The sequence below is a fragment of the Cherax quadricarinatus genome, chromosome 13 (genome assembly GCF_038502225.1).
Source record: "Cherax quadricarinatus isolate ZL_2023a chromosome 13, ASM3850222v1, whole genome shotgun sequence".
In the NCBI taxonomy this organism is placed as follows: Eukaryota; Metazoa; Arthropoda; class Malacostraca; order Decapoda; family Parastacidae; genus Cherax; species Cherax quadricarinatus.
Genome location: NC_091304.1, coordinates 31,368,253 through 31,375,695, shown reverse-complemented (window position 1 = coordinate 31,375,695; position 7,443 = coordinate 31,368,253). Strand labels below are relative to the sequence as shown.

Sequence of the window (7,443 nt, the reverse complement as noted above, 5' to 3'; positions counted from 1 at the left end):
GGAAGCGTCCTTGGACCACTCCTCTTTCTCATCTACATCAATGATCTACCGAATGCATCACAGCTACTCAAACCCATATTATTTGTAGATGACACTACATATGTCTTTTCCCACCCAAACACAGTCATACTATCAAACACAGTCAATGCTGAATCACAGAAAATATCTGCCTGGATGATGACTAACAAACTTATCCTGAACACTGATAAAACCTATTTCATTCAATTTGGAAACAAAGCTACAAATGATCCAATTAACATAATGCTAAATGGATCATCAGTCACAAGACTCACAGAGGGAAAATTCCTAGGTCTCCACCTTGACACACATTCAACAAATCACCAAGAAAATCTCCAAAACTGTAGGCATACTCTCAAAGATAAGGTACTACTTTCCACAATCAGCTCTCCTGGCACTGTACCATTCACTCATATACCCTTATCATACATATGGAATTTGTGCATGGGGATCAACAACATCCAATCACCTAAAACCCCTAATAACCCAGCAAAGGCAGCAGTAAGAATGATAACGAATTCCCACTCCCGCCAGCATACTCCACCAATTTTCAGAAGTCTGAATCTGCTCACCATTAAGAACATCCATACTTATTCATGTGCCTACTACATACACAGAACAATACACGCAAATATAAAACCCCCACTCAAACTTCTCCTCACCAACCTAAACAGGACAAATGACCACAACACAAGACACAGATCTCTTTTTGATATACCTCGTGTCCATATCACACTGTAAAAACTCTATGCACATAAAGGGCCCCAAAATATGGAATTTATTACCAGAAGATATTAAAGTAACCCAGTCTGAAAATCAATTTAAGACTCTTCTCAAAAGCCACTTAATCACCCTTGACTAAACGCTAAATACTCAGTACACACTTACTCACCTATGTACTCCCACATCATAACTGAAACAATCACATTGAACCTTTTATCCATTGTTGACAGGAATATAATTGAATCATTGTTTTCAAAAAAAGCATTTTCGAATATAAATGTCTTTGTATTATACAAATTTTGATTCATTTATAATTAATATTCTACTGTATAACTATGAAATAATTACTATCCTACTGTACAACTATGATATACTCCTTAGTATAAAGTAGACTGTATGCCAATAATATTAAGTTGGTCCATAATGCCTAGGCATAATAGAGGCTCTCAATGCATTGCAACCCACCATTGTAAATACAAAATCTCAATGTACTGTTTGCAAAGACAAAATAAATAAATAAATAAATAAATAAAATATAATTTGTTCATGACTGTAGCCATGTATAAACCTAAGTAAATTTACTTACAGGATTCATTACCTTTGTAACTTGTGAGTTCATTGCATTTGTACCTATTTCAGCTATCAAAACTTTGGGGACCCAGTCCCTGGACCCATTATGTACCTCTGTAATCTTTTGACTACCGCCCACAGGATGGGTATGGAATGCATAATACCATAATCTGTAAGGATTTAATGTTAAGAATTAATCTAAGTCTGCCCGAAATGCCTAGTCATGCTAGGTGTCCTAGTGGCCTGGTGGCTAAAGCTCCCGCTTCACACACGGAGGGCCCGGGTTCGATTCCCGGTGGGTGGAAACATTTCGACACGTTTCCTTACACGATTGTCCTGTTCACCTAGCAGAAAATAGGTACCTGGGTGTTAGTCGACTGGTGTGGGTCGCATCCTGGGGGACAAGATTGAGGACCCCAATGGAAATAAGTTAGACAGTCCTCGATGACGCACTGACTTTCTTGGGTTATCCTGGGTGGCTAACCCTCCGGGGTTAAAAATCCGAACGAAATCTTATCTGTAATTAGTATTTTATAACACGTAAACCACACAATATCCAAATCCTGTAAACCCCACATTGTAACCCTTACAGGATTCATTACCTTTGTAACTTGTGAGTTCATTGCATTTGTACCTATTTCAGCTATCAAAACTTTGGGGACCCAGTCCCTGGACTTTTTTGGATTATCCTAGGTTCTCTACACATATGCTGCTATGTATGATAATTCTATGTAACTATTTGTGTATACCTGAATAAACTTACTCATTTGAACTAACTACTCGGGAAGCTGAGCTTGATACTGCGTAAGCTGTCACTGGCCCTTAATAACTCAACAACAAGACGAAGAAAGAAAGTTGATTACTCCATATTTTTGGAAATTATCTTCAATTTACATAGCTCAGGAGCAACTAACACTGTAAGAGTTACATGTGAGGTAAGCAAAAATGCAGAGATTTTAAAATAAATTGTGAGAATTTGATGAAGGCGGCGGAAAGATGGATAGCAAGAGTTTCTCAGGAGCTCTGATCACCTGGATAAAATTTTGTCAATTTTTAAGATGGAAGGTTAGCCACCCAGGATAACCCAGTGAAGCCCGGGCGTCATCTGGACTGTTGAGCTTATTTCCTGTGAGGTCCTTTAATCTTCTCCAGGATGCGACCCACAACAGTCGACTAACACCCAGGTACCTGCATACTTCTAGGTGAACAGGGGCAGCAGGTGTAAGGCAACATGGCCAGTGTTTCACCAGTGCTGGGGAGCGAACTCAGGTCTCTCATTGTGTGAGAAGGATGCTGTCACTAGAGGGTTGAAGCTGTAGCTAACCTGGAGAATATTCTCCAGGTATACTACAGGTATGCAGCAATATACCTGGAAAATACTCTCTAGGTATTTTCAAGGTATGCAGCAGTTTCAACCCTCTGGTGACATTGCAAATAACAGCCACATATAAAAAACATTTAAACTACATGAATTACATCATTCTAGGAAACAACAGCATTTCTCACCACTGTGGCAGTTTACAACCTATGTCTCTTCCAACCTATGACCACTTAACCTCCCAAGAAACTAATGCACAATCCTCACCTTCAACAAATTTCTAAACTCATTACTCAGAAATACATATAGTATAGTGGAACCTTGACTTAAGAGTTTAATCCGTTCCGTGACCTTGCATGTAACTCAATTTTCTCGTACATCAAATAAGTTTTCCTCATTTAAATTAACTGAAATACCGTTAATCCGTTCCAGAGAAGTTCCTGCAGGACAAAATACAGTGGTATCTTGACTTACAAGTGCCCCAATTTACGAGTTTTCCGAGTTATGAGCCGTCGCTCAGTCGATTTTTTGCTTTGAGTTGCGAGTCAAAATCCGAGTTATGAGCGAGCTTCAGAAATGCCGCTACTCACAGGAGAGAGGAAATATCAAAAACCTCGATAATAACCAATATGTAACATCCTTTCAATTTTGATATCGCTGGTAGTGTCATCCTGCAAGAATGTTCTATAACGTATACCCTAAGTAAAGAGAAGCATTTCTGGAACATGTGTAATACATGTTTGGCAGGCCGGCTGGCTTTGGCTGTCACCATCTCCTTCTGTTTGTCTGTCTGTATCTATCTCTCTGTCTCTATCTCTATCTGTCTGTGTGTCTATCTCTGTCTACCTCTGTCTCTGTCTACCTCTGTCTCTGTCTCACAGGTATGCATAGATACAGTTATACTACACAGTGTAAATTACCTAGGATAACCCAAAAAATCCAGACAAAGTGCTAACCAGTACTATGCTTGTAGATATAAGACATAATAAGCATGATTGGCAAGTAATATTCATTTTCACTTGTTTAGGAATCGAAGCTCTCAGGATTATTCTTGGCTGTCCCAGATCTACAAAAGTTCTTAACATGAGGAAGGAGCTTGGTATTTCTAGTATCAGTGATAGGATTATTGAGATTAACACTGTACTCGGTATTAGAATGCTGAGAAACGAACCAGACACTGTCACAATGAATCTTACCAAGTGTCTAGAGGTAAATACACACAGATCTAAATGGATTGTGAAAACGTGCAATTACATCAAGTTTTATAACCTGCATGAACTGTATCACTGTAGGCAACAAGAGCATTTCACCCCTCCGTGGAAGATATGTTCATTTAATATCACATACCTGCAAGTCCCTCCCAAGAAGCTCATTGCTAGTAATCCCTTCCTTAAATCTCTTGTTAGAGCAACTGCTCAAGAAGAAATTTCTCACCTAGCTGGTAGTAATAAGTTATCACAAGTTATATACACTGATGGATCTAAACAGGAGTCTTCTGGCAGGGCTGCATCTGCTTTTGTTGCCACCTCCCTTGTTAAAAACAATAATAAATTTGTTGAGTTAGGCATAAGAATTAATAACTGGGCGTCTACACTGCAAACTGAATTGTTTGCAATCCTAATGGCGCTAAAGCTAACCTATGACACTGAGCTTGACTCTATCATCATTACTGATTCTGTCATCATTGAAGGCTCTTGATTCATATAATGACTCCAACAACATGCTCATTGGAGATGCCAGGTATAGATACTCAAAAATTAGGGACAAAGGAATTAATGTACAATTGCTATGGATCCCATCACACATTGGATTAAATCCTTCATGATAAAGTTGATATGTTAGCCAAGAAGAGTACCCAGAAGGAGAATGTAGAATATAACTTTGGCATAACTGTGTCTAGCATTAGGAATAATATTAGGAGAGAAGTAAATAATGAAAATGATTGTTATAGGAATGCAGTTAGAAGCCTGAGTAGATCTATAACCCACTGTGATAACATGAACGTAGATAAGTATGTTTATGGAGCAACGTGCAATGTGAACAGACTGACTGATGTTGTAGTGGCCAGGCTTAGGCTTGGTTACAAGTACTTCTGGCAGTTTGGGAGACACACAGATGATGATCAAACTAAATGTAAATTATGTGACCAGGTATATGGTCACTCTCTTGAACACTATGTGCTTAATTGTCCACTTATTGAGGAATACAGAGACAGACAGTATAATAACCTATGTGGCATTTCAAGATATCTTATTAATGAAAATAAGATACCAGATATACTAAGCAAATTTCCTAAATTTGCTTGTAACAGATAAGTGAACTACAGATATGTAGATATAAATCCATATGTATTCCTGTTAACCCTTTGGGGCCTAGTTCCTAGGCCTTTTGTGTATCCATATGCTCTTGCACTACCATCCACAGGATGGATATGGGGTGCACAATAAACTAGCCACTTCGGTGGCAAAATCTAAAAAGATGTGACCGACTCTGCATCGCGTGTAATACCCGTTGGTTCATGAGCAGCTCTCTCTCAGAGACAGAGAGACAAGTAGAGAGACAGAAAGACAGAAACACAGGCAGACAATCATGTCTGTTTATCAATTCAAGACTCTTAAAAACCACTTACTCACCCACAACTAAATAAATACTGATTAACTGTATCTCATAAATGTATAGCCTGTGACCCTACCAAACTATGTTTTTTTGTAATTACATTACCTAATAGAATACTCCATTCTCTTGAATGCACAGTAACTCATCAAATGGCCATATGACCTGTTTCTGCATTACAAATCATTGATTTTGCTCGATTTGACCCGATTATAATATAAATTGTGCTACAAATTCTTATTTGAAATACTTATTTGTACTTCATGTTGTAATTTGTTTACTGTAATTTTTACCTCTGAATATATCATTGCTTAGTTAATCTTAAGTTAATTTTAAGCCTGCCCATAATGCTCTGCATACAAGGGGCTTTTGGTATGTACACTTAACCGCTGTATTTCTTTTGTACAACTACGTATCATGCCCAAATAATAATAAATAAATAAATAAATAAATTTCAATGAGGAAAATTGATTTAATATATGAGCAAATTCAGTTACAAGCTCGGTCACAGAATGAATTAAACACGTAAGCCAAGGTACCACTGTACTTCAATATGATACTAATATCAACTCTTTGGCTTATTTGTATATCACAATTCATCTAATACAACATAATAAACAATATAAATAACATAGAAACATAATATATACTCTAGAATGAATAAAATATATCATAATGTGATGAGTGTTGGTGGCCATTCCCGCTCCCGCTCTGACCATGCTTCCCCATCAAAGGTCTTTTTATAAAGAAAATGGAGTTTGTGAGGCTAGCTGCACTAGATTACTAGTTTTGTAAGGAAAACACTGAAAGAGTGTATTTATAAATAAGAAATATTGTATAAAAACATAAAATATGGGTAGATGAGATACAAGGAAAATAGAAGCAACAGGTAAGAAAGAGAGGTGAAGGTGTATAAACTAAAAGAGGAGGCAGTTAGGGTAAGATATAAACAACTATTGGAGGTTAGATGGGCTAGTAAGAGTGTAGGCAATGGGGTCAAAGATGTATGGGGTAGGTTTAAGAATGTAGTGTTAGTGTTCAGCAGAAGTTTGTGGTTACAGGAAAGTGGGTGCAGGAGGGAACAAAAGCGATTGGTGGAATGATGATGTAAAGAGAGTAGTAAGGGAGAAAAAGTTAGCATACGAGAGGTTTTTACAAAGTAGAAGTGATACAAGGAGGGAAGAGTATATGGAGAGAAAGAGAGAGGTTAAGAGAGTGGTGAAGTAATGTAAAAAGAGAGCAAATGAGAGAGTGGGTGAGATGTTATCAACAAATTTTGTTGAAAATAAGAAAAGGTTTTGGAGTGAGATTAATAAGTTGAGGAAGCCTAGAGAACAAATGGATTTGACAGTTAAAAATAGGAGAGGAGAGTTATTAAATGAAGAGTTAGAGGTATCGGGAAGATGGAGGGAATATTTTGAGGAATTGTTAAATGTTGATGAAGATAGGGAAGCTGTGATTTCGTGTAGAGGGAAAGGAGGAATAACATCTTGTAGGAGTGAGGAAGAGCCAGTTGTGAGTGTGGGGAAAGTTCATGAGGCAGTGGGTATAATGAAAGGGGGTAAGGCAGCTGGGACTGGTGGGATAAAGATAGAAATGTTAAAAACAGGAGGGGATATAGTTTTGGAGTGGTTGGTGTTATTATTTAATAAATGTATGGAAGAGGGTAAGGTACCTAGGGATTGGCAGAGAGCATGCATAGTTCCTTTGTATAAAAGCAAAGGGGATAAGAGAGTGCAAAAATTATAGGGGAATAAGTCTTTTGAGTATACCTGGTAAAGTGTATGATAGTTATTATTGAAAGAATTGAGAGTAAGACAGAGAGTAGGATAGCAGATGAACAAGGAGGCTTTAGGAAACGTAGGGGGTGTGTAGACCAAGTGTTTACAGTGAAACATATAGGTGAACAGTATTTAGATAAGGGTAAAGAGGTTTTTGTGGCATTTATGGATTTAGAAAAGGCATATGACAGGGTGGATAGGGTGGCAATGTGGCAGATGTTGCAGGTGTATGGTATAGGAGGTAGGTTACTGAAAGCAGTGAAGAGTTTTTTATGAGGATAGTGAGGCTCAGGTTAGAGTATGTAGGAGAGAGGGAGATTATTTCCCAGTAAAAGTAGGCCTTAGACAAGGATGTGTGATGTCACCATGGTTGTTCAATATATTTATAGATGGAGTTGTAAGAGAAGTGAATGCTAGGGT

At 37.9% G+C, this 7,443-nt stretch overlaps 1 long non-coding RNA gene across 1 annotated transcript in view; it reads left to right on the top strand.

Moving 5' to 3' along the window:
* Positions 1 to 2,098: 2,098 nt before the first annotated feature.
* LOC128706657 (uncharacterized) overlaps positions 2,099 to 7,443 on the top strand; it is a 31,140-nt gene continuing 25,795 nt past the window's right edge. Inside the window, exon 1 of the long non-coding RNA XR_008409889.2 lies at positions 2,099 to 2,246. This is a non-coding gene — a long non-coding RNA (uncharacterized lncRNA). The remainder of the gene's footprint in view (positions 2,247 to 7,443) is intronic.